General features: G+C 40.4%; 1 protein-coding gene across 5 annotated transcripts in view; it reads right to left on the reverse strand.

Moving 5' to 3' along the window:
- Positions 1 to 11,409, reverse strand: part of Rlim (ring finger protein, LIM domain interacting) — an 18,570-nt gene extending 7,161 nt beyond the window's left edge. The window contains exons 1-4 of one of the 5 annotated variants that reach the window (XM_031366289.1): positions 11,196 to 11,409; positions 9,704 to 9,770; positions 9,399 to 9,460; positions 8,896 to 8,913 (exon numbers count right to left, since the gene is read on the reverse strand). The gene's annotated coding sequence lies outside the window, so the exon portion shown is untranslated. The remainder of the gene's footprint in view (positions 1 to 8,895; positions 8,914 to 9,398; positions 9,461 to 9,703; positions 9,771 to 11,195) is intronic. The other 4 variants (XM_031366277.1, XM_031366280.1, XM_031366285.1 and 1 more) reach the window with 4 other exon arrangements.
- Positions 11,410 to 14,659: the final 3,250 nt, after the last annotated feature.

Raw genomic sequence — 14,659 nt, forward strand, 5'->3', positions numbered from 1 at the left:
CTCAAAATAAAAGTCATACAGCATATAACTGCACTTCTATTTGGCCTTGAAGGGGAAATAGTAACTCAATGATACCCTAAGTTATACTTGGGAATTGAATCTTTTGATGAATATGCACCATTAAAATCAAGCCTGTGGATTACTAAAGAACCTGGTACATGCAAGTGAAAAAGCATTTTCAAAGATGTAACATGCACAGCCCCTTCCCCAAATCTACAAACGACATAAAAATAAAGATGACATGTAAAAAAAAATCTCATTTCATTCACTCACAAACATTTACAAGTGGTCACTGAGGTATATTGACTTTACACTTGAGAACATTGCTCCCTAAAAATAATGACCTTCTTCTCACTGGTTAACTTGTATTAGGTAGCAATGTAATAAACTATTACTATTACTATTATTATTATTATTATTATTATTACACATTGAGATTAACCAGCACCAACTTTGTCAGGCCACTCACAGCAGCACAAGCTTGTAATCCCAGAAACTCAGGAGACTGAGGACAAAAGATGTTTTAGATATTTTATTAAGATAGGGTTTCAAGAAGCACAAGTTGACCTCAAACTCTGGATCCCTGACTCCATGATCCAAGTATTGTAGAAACAGGTGTGTGCTATCATGCCTGGCTCTGAGAACAAAGGGGTTTGAATACCTGGCTAACCTGAGAAACACAGTAATAACTCATCCCAAAAACAAGAACTAAACCAAAACCAAATAACAGCAACAAAACCAGAAGAAACAAGAAAAGGGGAGGAGTGACCCTTTTGTATTTTTAGCTTCTCTCTTTCACCTAAGGCTCTCATGCTGAAATCCTAACTGTCAAAGTTATAGTATTAGGAAGTAAGGATTAGTATGCCCTTCTTGGAGAAACTTTTAGAGAGCTACCTTGACATCTTCTTCAATGGGAATACAGTGAGAACCATGAACTCAACCCTCACCAGCACCAAACTGCCCAGGTCTTGATTCTGACAACCCAGCTTCATGAACTCTCTAAGCTTCTGTTGTTTTTAAGATATGCAGCTTAGGACATTCTATTATAATGGCTCAAACCAACAATGACAGTATGAAAATAAATTTGTGGTAGAGAATACTATAATTTACTACCCACACATGTTCATAAATCAGTTCTAAAAGGAAAAACAAAACCTCCTCAGTATAGTAACTCACATTTATAATCCTCATACTCGGAAGACCAAGCAAGGCAAGAATTCAAAGACAACTAGATACAAGGACTCTGTCTCTAAAAAATAAAATCAAAAACCTATTCCAGATTTTACAAAAGTACAAAGAGGCCTGTTCTTTCTTATTAAATGTTGCCCACTTACTTGAGGCTAAACAGTGTAGGAATAATCACTCAGATTTTCCTTCCATTTCCCTTAAGCCACCACCACTCTCTAAATGATCCTTTTACTGTCTAAGTCAATGAGATGAGCATGAAAGGAGGCAGAGGGTGGGGCCATGGTGTTTTCAGTTTCCTAGCTCATTACTAAGTTGAATTTTTATAGAAATTTCTGACAAGTGTTTTAATAACTTGCCACTACGGAAGGACCAGAACAGAGCGAACAGTTATAAAAGTACATGGGCCAAGAAGTAGAAACAAACGTAAACACATACACACACAAGATGACATTTTCCTTTTAAGTAACATGATTTGGTATTGGTAATGGTAGCAGCAGCTGCTTTCTTAAAACATAGAAAACTGAACCCTGGAGCCATAATTTCCTAAAAACCACCACTAATGTTTAATTAACATTCTTAAAGCAGTCAGCATTCCAGACACCAAAGTTAGGAGGGAATCTACTTGTGACAAATCAGTAAACAATTCTGAAAATAACTGCCAGTTGAATGGGTTTTAAAAATATAAATCTTCCAAAGAAGGCAAAATCATCTGATGAGTTCTGACATTTGAAGGACGGGAACCTAAGATAAAACTCACATGCCAAAAACAGTGGCAGTCTTAAGAATAGCTTCAAGGAGATTAAACCTGGAAGAAGCAGAAACCTTTGGGGAAAAAAATGGAGATTTAAAAAATACTATCTAAACTCAGTAGGTTGGCACACACATAAAATCCAAGCACTCAAGAGGCAGGACACATGAATCTCTGTGAGTTCAAGGCCAACCTGATTTACATAGGCCAGACAGGATAGTACAGATAAGTTCTCAGTAGACAATGAAGATAGGCTAAAATAAAAATGAAAAACACAATATATCAAAGGCAATAAAGCTAAACAAAGTACAACAAAAACAAAGAGAAAGGCAAGGCATGTTAGTGCACATCTTTAGTCCTGGCACCCAGGAGGCAGAGACAGAGGCAGATGGATCTAAGTGAATTCAAGGCCAGTCTGATCTACACAGTAAGTTCCAGTCTAGCTAGGAACTGTGTAAGACTGTTTTTAAAAAAAAAAAAAAAAGAAGAGAGGGGAAGAAGGAAGAAACAGGACACCTTCAAATAGAAAGGTGTAAAGCAAAGGAGAAAACAAACACCCAGTGTCAAGCTAGAGCCAAGAATTGACAAAAACAGGAAAGCCAATAATTCTTTCTGAACTAAAATGTCATTAAGTACAGGCATGTCTGTCTCCCCCTGATCTTGGAATGCTGAGCTGTATGTTCCAATGACACAAAATTCTACCACCTTCTGGGTGAGGCCACAAAACAGAACAAAAGACCAGCTCCAAACTCCTTTTACTTCCATAATGATTTGCTGTTCTATATTCCCCCACACTCACAGATACATATCCGAGAAAACTCTCCATATTTTTTTGCAACATATTTCTTATTCCAAAACCACAAGCAAACTAGCAAGGCCTTACTAAATAGAACAGTGTTTGCTAAGGCAGTGGCTTCCATCAGAAAAGTTTGTTGCTTGTAGTTATTTTGGGGACAAGTAGAATAAAATCTGATTTAATTCATTACCCACTTCTCTAATTCTCCATCCTTTCTGCTTTAATTCTGCATTGGCTAAGAGTGGAGTAAGTTAAGAGATTTCAGCACTGGGAAGAGATATCCACTCTGTGGGGGGAAAGTCATAATGGTGAGTTACACCTCAAGTCCCAGAACCTGAGGTACCTGCTTAAACATTTTGAAAGAAAAGGAAATTCTGAATGCAAGCAGTGGTCTCAATACCAGGTAGAGGAGCCTGTAGTGGCTATGGCATGCAGACACAAAGAAAGGTAATAAAGCTAAGTCACAAGTCACAAGCTTTACTTGACAGATATTATGTTCCTATTGTTTGGTAGGTGGAAAAAAAAACATTTTAAAGGTAAAGATATGTTAAAGATGCTAGGGAACCATGATCCAAATAACTAAAAACCAAGCTTTTCACCACTGTAGTATAAAATAATCAGCAAAAAATGTTGATAACCTTTAGGACATGTATGATGAAAGGAATTATGATACACTTCCAGTTAAACCAGTAACAGAGAAAAAGAGCATATTGTTGCTGGGCGGTGGTGGCGCACGCCTTTAATCCCAGAACTTGGGAGGCAGAGGCAGGTGGATTTCTGAGTTCGAGGCCAGCCTGGTCTACAGAGTGAGTTCCAGGACAGCCAGGGCTACAGAGAAACCCTGTCTCAAAAAACAAAACAAAACAAACAAACAAAAAAAAAGAGCATATTGTTCAGTGGCAGAGTACTTGTCTCATATCTATGAAGCACTGATTTCCTACTGTGGGCTGATGGGGGAGACAAGGCCTCCATACCCTTGGAGTCTTTCCACATAACCAGAGAGGGTCTTTAAAAATCACCTCATTCTCAAGGTTTAATACTCATAACACAGATCATACACTTGTATATATGCCTAGCTACAGACATTTTAAAACAATTTTTTTCTCAAAAGATTACCAATAAAAGTCAACTGTAGAGAAAAATCTAATTACTCTTAAAGCACTTGGCTCTTTCACCTGACCAATTATAAAACAATATAAAAACAGATCTTTTAAAACAATTGTCCACTTAGTCCTGACAACAGTCCCATAAAGTAGGGAACCTGCCTTGATCTTACAATTTCACAAGAGAACCTAAGAACAAGCCCAATGGTCAGTGAATGGTCTACAATTAAATACAGGTCTACTGATTCCAAAGGCAATCAACATTTCACTAAATGATTACTGCCTCCCTGCACACCCCAGATCGTGTGCTTTAAAATATATTCCTTAAATCCCAATAGGCATAACTACTGAATCTCACCATGAGCTTCTTTTATACCAATCCTTGTATTAAAGCTTTTAATCATGGGAAAAAAAGGTTTGTATAGTGCTGAGGATTGAACCTAGAGCCTTACATATGCAAGACAAGAACCCTACCACACTGAGCTACATCCTTAGCATTCTGAAGCATTTTGACTATTAAATTCCTGCCTCGGCCTCCCAGGTAGAGGGATTACAGGCCCATGTCATTCAGCCCATTAACAAAACAGCTTTCAATTGATACTCTTCTACTGAGTTACAACATCAGCCCACAAAACATTGTGTCCTGGCATAAACAGCTGGATCTCCTCTTTTCTGCTCTGCTTTTTGAGGGACATGTAGCATAGCCCTGTGTTACCATGCTGGCTCTATAATTTTCTGACAATGCTGGAAATGGCTTATGCATATCAGCCAAACACTATACCACTGAGCCATACAGCTCAGCTTGCATCCTACTACTTAGGCTTTATTACTTTTGTCAATAAAGCATAAGTTCAATAATACTAACACCAAAAAGCAAAACTACCTGTCTGTTTAACCATAGTCACGTATGGTAATGGATGTCTTAATCCCAACACTCAACACAGGCAGATCTAAGTCTGAGCACAGTCAAGGATACATAGTAAAACCTTGACTCAGGATGATCACAAGTTCAAGGCCTCTCTGTGCTACAGTTAGGTCCTGGGTAGCTTAAACAATTTCATGAGACATGAATTAGAAAGTAAAAAAGGAGATTCGGACTACAAATCAGTAGTACAGCACTTGCCTGGTATGTGTAAGGTTCAACCCCCAGGTTCGTAATAATAATATACAAAGTTAAATCAAATGATCTACTAGATTTGAAATTGGGATAAAAAGTACCATCATGTACACAGATACTAAAAATGTTAAGAATTTTTCTTAGTCAGGTGTTACATGCCTTCAATCTCAGCACTTAGGAGGCAGAGGGATCTGAGTTTAAGGCCATCTTGGTATACATAGTGAGTGCCAGGATGGTGGGGACTACCCAGAGAAACCCAGTTTCAAAAAAAACGAAAATTTTCTTTGTAGAGTGTTTAAATTTCATTAAATATATGATACATACAAATGGATGGCTGGTTAGCTGTGCTTTTCTGTCATCTCTCACTTGAAAAAAACTCCCAAACAAAAAAACTCCCAAACAAAAAAACAGGGCATAGTGAAACATACCTTTAATTCTAGTACTCAGGAGGCAGAAACAGGCAGAATTCGATTTCCAGGGTAGACAGTGCTACACTGTCAAAAATAAAAAGCAAAACCAAAACAAGAGTAGAGGGGATAGAGATGGCTCCTTAGTTTGGAGTACTGATTGCTCTTACAGAAGACCTGATTTGATTCCCAGCACTACATGATGGCTCACTACCATCAATAACTTTGGTTCCAGGTGATCCAACATCCTCCCTTGGCCTACATGGGCAACACGCACACATATAGGTAAAATACTTATACAAATACATCTAATTGAAAAAACAGGACAGAGTTATTTTACTGCATTTATTTATGGGAAGATTCTGCTCACCATCCACACAATTTGTTGATAAATTTCCAGCAGTGCCAGGCAATGGTGGCACACGCCCTTAATCCCAGCACTTGGGAGGCAGAGGCAGGCAGATTTCTGAGTTCGAGGCCAGCCTGGTCTACAGAGTGAGTTCCAGGACAGCTAGGGCTATACAGAGAAACCCTGTCTCGGAAAAAAAAAATTCCAGCAGTACACTAGCAGAACATACAGTGCACTCAACACTCCTGAGACACCATATTAAAGAGACACCATATTACTATCACCCAAATAGTAATATATACTTAGCTTTGTTAATAATTTCCTATCTTTACCTCTTGTAAAGGGTAGTTAAAAAATCCAAAAGGGATTAAGGAATGTCCTTCATGTCTAAGCTCTTGACAGAACAGTACTGGACTTGCAGTCCACAATCCCAACTATAAGTCTCTAAAACAATTGAAAGAGTATTAATAACTACATAGTAAAATAAAAGACAAAATTGTACTATGCTACCAATGTATAGGATCAGGTTAGTGGTAAGCCCTTACACTCTATCTCAAGTCATTCAGACAGTGGATTTAATCTCCAGCCACCCATCCCATGTTCCTTTATTATTGTTTGACTTCATTAGATCAGAATTTGTTCTGTATAAACTCAATTTTGAATCGCTTCTTTATTATTCCAAAGTTAAAAAGTAGTGTTGACAGTAATCAGTAACTACAGTACTACTTCAGGATATAAGATTTCTTATCAAAGCTGGTGAGATGGCTCAGCAGGTAAGAGCACTGACTGCTCTTCTGAAGGTCCTGAGTTCACGTTCCAGTGAACACATGGTGGCTCACAACCACCTGTAATGAGATCTGACGCCCTCTTCTGGTGCATCTGAAGACAGCTACTTATGTATAGTAATAAATAAATCTTTTGGCTAGAGCGAGCACAGGTCCTAAATTCAATTCCCAACAACTACATGAAGGCTCACAACCATCTGTAGAGCTATAGTGTACTTATATACATAAAATAAAAAATGAAAGTATGCTAATACCAGCTTTTAAAACAAAAAGATTTCTTATCAAGCTGGGCCTGTAAAACACTCCTGTAATTCTACCAGTTGAAGCCCAAGGTAGATCCTAAGTTCAAGGCTGGCCTGGGCTACACAACAAATCTTATCAAAAACAAAAGCAAAAGAAAACAAAAACGTTTTCCCAAAATACCCAGAGGATGAGACTGAAAGATTTATTTCAGGTGGAAAACCCTACGTTCAAAAACATATACACCCATAAACAAGGTAATCATCTTTGAAAAACATCTTAGTTAACTGAAGTGGGAAAGATGAACTGCTTTATACACTATCTAGGAGATATCCTTATTCAAGTGTGGAATAAATAATGAAGGAAAAAAACAATGTAACTATTACTATCTGAGCTTTATAAAAACTTCAAAGAACTGTATAAACTGGGCCACAAGGATTTAGAAATCTCCACGTTAAATATGTATTCCTGGCTGGAGAGATGGCTCAGCGGGTAAGAGCACCGACTGCTCTTCCGAAGGTCATGAGTTCAAATCCCAGCAACCACATGGTGGCTTACAACCACCCATAATGAGATCTGACGCCCTCTTCTGGTGCGTCTGAAGACAGCTACAGTGCACTTAATTATAATAATAAATAAATTCCTACAAAACAAAATCCTCCTCCTAGACAGTGACTGAAAAATCCAGAACCTGGATCTGGATTTGACTTTGTTATCTGTTACCCAGTCTATGTTAAATCAAAGGAACAGGATGCTAGTCAAAGAGGTATTTCTATTTCTCAGTCCTCTAGGATTATGGAAAAAGTACATGTAATGCAATTCTATAAATGCAAATGCTCCACTTGCCTACTCTTCCTGAAAGCCTTACTTACAATGTTAATCAACTGAAAAATAATCACCCTAACATTTCTTTTTTTCTTTTCTTTTTTTTTTTTTTTTTTCGAGACAGGGTTTTTCTGTGTAGCCCTGGCTATCCTGGAACTTGCTCTCTAGACCAGGCTGGCCTCGAACTTAGAAATCCATCTGCCTCTGCCTTCCAAAAGCTGAGATTAAAGGCGTGCACCACCACTGTCCAGTTCAACCTAACATTTCTAAAGATTTTGTTATTAACCTATTTCTTTAAAAGACTCCTGATTTCTTTTGGAAACAAGATCTCACTATCTTGTCTGGAATTCACTCTCTAGATCTGGCGGACTCAAATTGTAGCGATCCTATGTCTGGCCCTCCAACTGCCAGGATTCTAGATGTGGGCCACATGGCACTCTGACTTTTTTTTTTTAAAGTAAATTTCTCAGCTTACACCAAGAATTTTTTTGTCTTTTCGAGACAGGGTTTCTCTGTATACCAGGCTGGCCTCAAACTCAGAAATCCACCTGTCTCTGCCTCCCAAGTGCTAGGATTAAAGGTGTGCACTACCACCACCTGGTTACACCAAGAATATTAATAGATGAAATAGGAACTCTCTAGCAAACCACCCAAATAATGTATACTTGCTAGATAACTCTCCCCCCTCACCTGTTCCACTGAAGCAAATTACTTTAGAATAATGGTTTTGAATACAACATAACTTACAGATTACCACTTTTTTAAAAGACTTATTTATGTATACGTGTACACTATAGCTGTACAGATGGTTGTGAGCCACCATGTGGTTGCTGGGAATTGAACTCAGGACCCCTGGAAGAGCAGTCGGTGCTCTTAACTGCTGAGCCATCTCTCAGGCCCCCAGATTATCACTTTTAATTTCCACTAGCTTTCTGGTAACTGGAGAAGCAACAGGTATACAGGTGAGTTTGGTGACTTCAGTCTTGGGAAAGACCTGAGATAAAATGAGTGCTCCACAACGTAACAAATCACTCAACCTTTTCAAGAGTGGTCTCAGTTTCCTCTTTAAAACAGTTAACATCCCTGTGAAGGTCTGACTGTGAAGATTATGAAGTAATACATACCAAACACAGAGCCTGGCATGTACTCCTTCAAGAGAAGTTAGTTATAAATGTAGCCTAGTTAACAATCCAGACCAGTCGGCTTAGGAAAATCCAAGTTTGCACTTGCTTTCCAGGAATACTTATTAAGTGTCCTAGTTAGCACAAGTAATTTATACAGTTATCTTACAGTATTGATAATAATGAAAAATTAATTCCAATTTGAGTAATACATACCAATATGACTTCTTGAATCTGGAAGAGAAGAAAATTATGGCACACAAAGTAACACATATTCTATTGCTATTTCATTTATTCACTGAACATTTAAAAACAATCTCTTATACCCAGGTCTTTCTGACTATCTTAAAAGCAGCATACTTTTTTTCTTGTTTTCAGTGCACACCTCTAATCCCAGCACTCAGGGGGCAGAGGCAAGTGGATCTCTTAAGTTCCAGGCCACCTGAGCTACAGAGCTAGTTCTAGGACAGCTAGTGTTACATAGAGACCCTGTCTTGAAAAAGAACAAGATAGATAGACAAATAACCAGATGCCACAGATAAAGCACAGATGACTTTCAGGTACTGAAAAGGTACCCTTTGAATTCTCAGTAAAATGTACCCATTATGAATAGCCAACACCAATGAACCCATTCAATCACATGACTGTAGAACAGAACATATATTTGTAAAATGCATTCTATATTATAAATCACCAGGAGAAAACACAAAAATAATTACCTGTCTTCTAGGACATAGTATTGAAATCCAATAAGCTGGATTTTAATTTTCTTCACTCTGCTCTAAAAGAAAAAAACATTCATTATTCTTCCTGTTACAAAATCCATATTATCTTTGAAATAAAACAAGTTCTTAAAAACACATTTTGATTATATATATCATAACCCAACCTAATTCATTGTTAGTATTAGGATACTTGGACAACCAAAGTCAGAAGGAAGCAAGAGTTAGATAAAAGATTTCCTTTAATGGCCAAGAGGAAATCTACCTTAATATTAGCTTGTTTAAAATTGGTTTTTCCTTACCAGACTAGTAATTATTTTCAAGTTCTAGGAGCCACTTTCAAGGACTTATTTGGTACACTACAGTAGCCTAAGGAAGAAATGAAAGTAATAAAAAATTACCAGGACATCTTAAGCTAAGGAATGTTTGTGACTTTTTCAGCAAGATTGTCTGCCCTAAAATAGTTATCTTAAACAGCGCTTGGGTTGGTCTTTTTAGATACTTAACCTGTATTTCAGAAACTGAGTTGAGGAAAAGGTGGACCTGTAATTGTGCATGTCTCCTAATTAAAAAGAATCAAAGAAATGATTAGGACTACACTTCCTGTTCTTTCTGTCTTCAATCATCCAAACGCACTGTGGCTAATTACGATTCAAGAAAAGTAAGCAACTTAATTCTAGCAAAAAAAAAAAAATATATTGTGGGGCCTACCAGGAGCGCATGAGAATCTGACATAAATCCTTTTCCCCTCCAAAAGAGAAAAAAAAATGAGCTAAATAACTAGTTTGCTAGGCCTCAGACTGCCAGACTAACCTGTGGAATAAGTATGGTGAAACTGTCCAGGGAAAGAACGTGGCTGTCTCCTCCATCTTGAAATTAATCAGCAGAAGGGGAAAAGGGACTGAGTATTCAGGAAGCAGAAGCCCAACCGGTTAATACTAGTTACTAAGCTATGGCGTACGTGGCAGGTACCGCCCGCCCGCAGAAGCAGAGACCCTTAGGGGTTTTTTCTGAGTGGGGGAGGGGTAGGGCTGCTGGCAGATCACACGGAAATTAACTTGAAAATAGTCTGGCTCAATTCCCACACTTACCAGAGAACGTCTTTTCCCTGGTTTTTTTTGTTTGTTTGTTTTTTGTTTTTTTAATTTTTCTTTTTTTGTGAGGAGGAGGAAAACCCTTCTGGTAATATCAGGCCAAGGATACACTTAGGGCTAAAGAAGCAGGGAAGCAAACCACATTTGTCTCCGATCCTCCCGGAAGACTGTCATCGTAGCCCCAGAGTAGCAAACTGCTAGTGCCCTACAGAAGGGTTCAAAATGGGGCTCTGCTAATCCTGTGAAAATCTGAAGGCTCAAGAGTTCCCAACATCTGACTTAAGAGCACCTCCACCCCACTTCCCCAAACCCTAGCCCGATATGCAACGCGGGGCGACGACGACGGGGGGTTGGGGAACCACTGAGTAAGGAGAAGCACAGGAGCCATTCTCACGCCTGAGGCCCAGAGTCCAGGATCGCCTCTCCGGCATTCTTAGCCTTGGGAGGGCCGGGCCCCGACTCCACGGCCTCGGAGAGGAAGTCCTACCCACCTCCTTCCCGTTCTTCCATGAACCGTCGACACAAGCCACCCAACTAAAATGGCAGCGGCGACTACGCCACCGAGCCCCCCACAGCCGCGAGCCCGGGTCCGGAGACCGTAGTGGGTGTCTCGGCCACGGCTGGCCACTCGGGCCATTTTGAGAGTCGCGGCGCCCCAGCACGACATCCCATCTCTCGGGGTGCCCGTGCTTTCACTTACTCGGTGCTTCAGCCAGGAGTGGACTCGCAGGGTTCCGCCGCCGCCTCAGGAACTCCGCTGCACAGCTGCCGCTGCCGCGGTCTGACCCGCTTCTAGCTCGAGGAAGAGACCCGCCTCTACTAGAACGCCAGCTCAGAACGTAGCTCAAGCAGCCATTACCTTCCCCATTGTTACCTAGCAGTGACAGGAAACGACTGCCCACAACAGGAAGTGACACTGCGGTCCCAGCTTCACAGGCCCACTCCCAGACTGCGAGCCAGCCAATCCCAGTTGATTTCGCGAAAGGGCCTAGTGGGCAGAGGAGGGGCCGGGTAGATTACCCGCCCAGGCGGGCGGCGGGTCGGGAAAAAAACGCTGCTGGGACGCCCACCATGTGACAGGCCCCACCCTCCTTCGCCATTTTGAATTGTAGCGAGAAATTCTTGTTCTGAGAGTTGTGGGAACCTTCGCTTTCCCATTTTGAAAGCTGAAGGACGTCACAGCCGGGCCGCTTGAAGCCCTTTTCAGAGAACAAGAATGTAATATCAGTGTAACTGGCATTGATCCACACACTCCAGACAAGTGTAGACTGCAGCCAACATTTTATTCAACATGTATTTATCGAATGCCAACTATAGATCAAGCACAGCTGTAGATGTTGAGGAAGTTGAACCATAAATTAAATTGAAATAGTCTAGGAATTCTCAGTCCTTATTGGGATTTGGTAATCCAGGGTGAACACACTTATAAAACAATTTGTTGTTAAATACTGGAGATTAAAAGTGGGGAAGGGGGTGGAGGAGTACACCGTAAGGACCAACGTGAGTTTGCGATGTTAAAAAGTGGTGAGGAAGGACTCCTCGAGGCTCTAGAGTACTTTAAAAGGGTGCGGCGATTTGTAAATGGATGGGAAAAAGTGATGGGGTGGGGGGAAAGGGTGATTAGAAGAGGGCGGTTAAGGAAGCGTCTTTTGGACGCTAAAGCCTAAAGAAAGGAATGGAGGGAATGCGCCCTATAGCTTACAGCTTTCTGTTCCCATTGTTCAGTTTAAGGAGGAAGAACCCTAACCCACGTTTTAAGGACGTCTCTGTGTTCCCATCCCTATTTTTCTGTTTTCTGATAAAAGAACAGGTAGACAAGCTTTCTTACTGTTGTTCCAACGAACCTAATTTATTGCTACATCAGTTGCTTAAACTAGGCTGGAAGCTGGTCGATGGCGGCTCCCCTTTAACGCCAGCACTCAGGAGGCAGAGGCAGGCGGAACTCTGTGTGAGTTCCAGGATAGCCACGGCTACACAGAGAAATCCTGTCTCAAAAAACCAAAAGAGAAAAGATAAATGAAACAAAAAACAAACAAAACACCAAAAAAAAGCACACACATAAACTACACTAGAATATTTTTCTTTTGATATTTTTACATTAATTGTCTAGGCCTCTCCTCACCTCCCAGAGAAACCCGTGACCACTCTATTTAACCTTCTCCAACACCCTTACCTACTTAATTTTCTGTAAAGTACTTAAACTACGTGTTTATCTCACTGTTTAAGAACGGGGTAAAGGGCTGGAGAGATGACTCAGCTGTTAAGAACACAGTCTGCTCTTCCAGAGACCGAGTTCAATTCACAGCAACCACGTGGTGGCTCACAACCGTCTGCCACATGATCCAATGCTCTCATCTGCTGTGTCTATAGACAGCGCTAGTGTAATCACATACATAAAAAACATCTTTTAAAAAAAAGAACACAATAAAAACCCCAAGAACTGGAGAGGCTGAAACCGGAGGGTTACTGAGAGTTGGAGGCCAGCCTGGGCTACATAACAAATTCCAGGCCAGCCTGAAATTAAAGTGTGAGACTACATTTTAAAATGGACAGTCTGTCTATGAGACCTAGGCTGGCTTTGAATCGACAGTCTAGCTTCTACTTCCCAAGTACTCGTACTGGTATTTCAAACCTGTACCACGTCTCCCTGCTCAAAGGCCGTGTAAAAGACAATCTGGGTGCTGGCGAGATGGCTCAGAGGTAAGAGCACCGACTGCTCTTCCGAAGGCCCTGAGTTAAAATCTCAACAAGCACATGGTGGCTCACAACCCTCAGTAATGAGATCTGACACCCTCTTTTGGTATGTCTGAAGACAGCTACAGTGTACTTATGTATAATAAGAAATAAATCTTTGGGCCGAAGGGAGCAGGGACTGAGGGAGCGGGGCGGACCAGAGCTAGCAGAGGTCCTAAAACTCAATTCCCAACAACCAGATGAAGGCTCACAACTATCTATACAACTACAGTGTGTACTCATATACATAAAATAATTAATAAATCTTAAAAAAAAGACAATCTGGTAATGTGTGTCAAAAGCCCCAGTGTAGCTGGGCACCACAGTATTGCCTGTTATCAAAGTACCTAAGAGGATCAAGCAGGATTGCAACTCATTCAAGGTCAGTCTGGGCTACCTAGTATGTTCCAGGTCAGCCTGGACTAGAGTGAGACTTTGTCTTTAAAAAAAATACTAGACGTAATATAGAATGTTTTAATTTATAAATTACACCTTTTGGTGTGTGTGTTTGAGCCTGCTATGTTGCTCAAACGTTCTTACTTTTCACTTACTTTGTGGGTTGTTCTAGGGATTGAATTCAGGGCCAGAATGCCAGCTGAGGCCAAAGCTTAAAAAAAAGAAATATATCTATACTCTAGATAGAAGTCTACATTCCTTGGTGGGGGGAAGAGAGAGGGAGAAGGACAGGAAGAGGGAGAGGGAGAATTTGTGGTTTTTTTCCCCAGTACTAGGGATGGACCTTAGCGAGCACTTTACCACTAAGCTAAATACCCAACCCTACAAGTCTATTGGGCATACATGCAAAGAAAGTATAATCATTATTAGCCATTTAATCTTCTTTATCTTTTTCTGTATTGTCTTAGAGATTTTACAATGTCCATGTGTTTAATAGGTTTTAGACAGGAGGACAGTCATGTTCATTCAGTAAGAAAAAGCAGTTGGAATGTAAAACAAGAAAAAGAATTGCTATCCATTTATTCCTTCCATGGTCCAAGTACACGCCTTACCTCTGTTTCCGAAGACCTGTTTTCCCATGCTTGTTCATAAGCATGAAGCTGCTTCAGGTATTTAGGAAATTATTCACATCATGTAGCCCATGACGCCATTTGAGTACATTCTAGAGCCATCCAAGCAAACACTGTTGGATATTTAGGTCCCATTCAGCCTACTTATGCGTCCCACGTGACAATGAAATGGCTGGAGGAAAAAAAAATACCTCTCCTTGTGTTCATTTAAATGATCTGCTGACCACTGTTTAGGTCTATCAGTAGCTATCATCCCTCACAAGACAGCTCCGTAGTAAGAAAGTCACTGAACCAATATCAAAGTAAAGAACATTAAAGGAGAGGAGAGGAGTGTACCAATGGAAGTACCAAGAGCAGCTGCCAGTTGTACCTGAGACCTGAAAAGGCGGTTCTGGAAAATGAGGGA

The sequence above is a fragment of the Mastomys coucha genome, chromosome X (genome assembly GCF_008632895.1).
Source record: "Mastomys coucha isolate ucsf_1 chromosome X, UCSF_Mcou_1, whole genome shotgun sequence".
Lineage (NCBI taxonomy): Eukaryota > Metazoa > Chordata > Mammalia > Rodentia > Muridae > Mastomys > Mastomys coucha.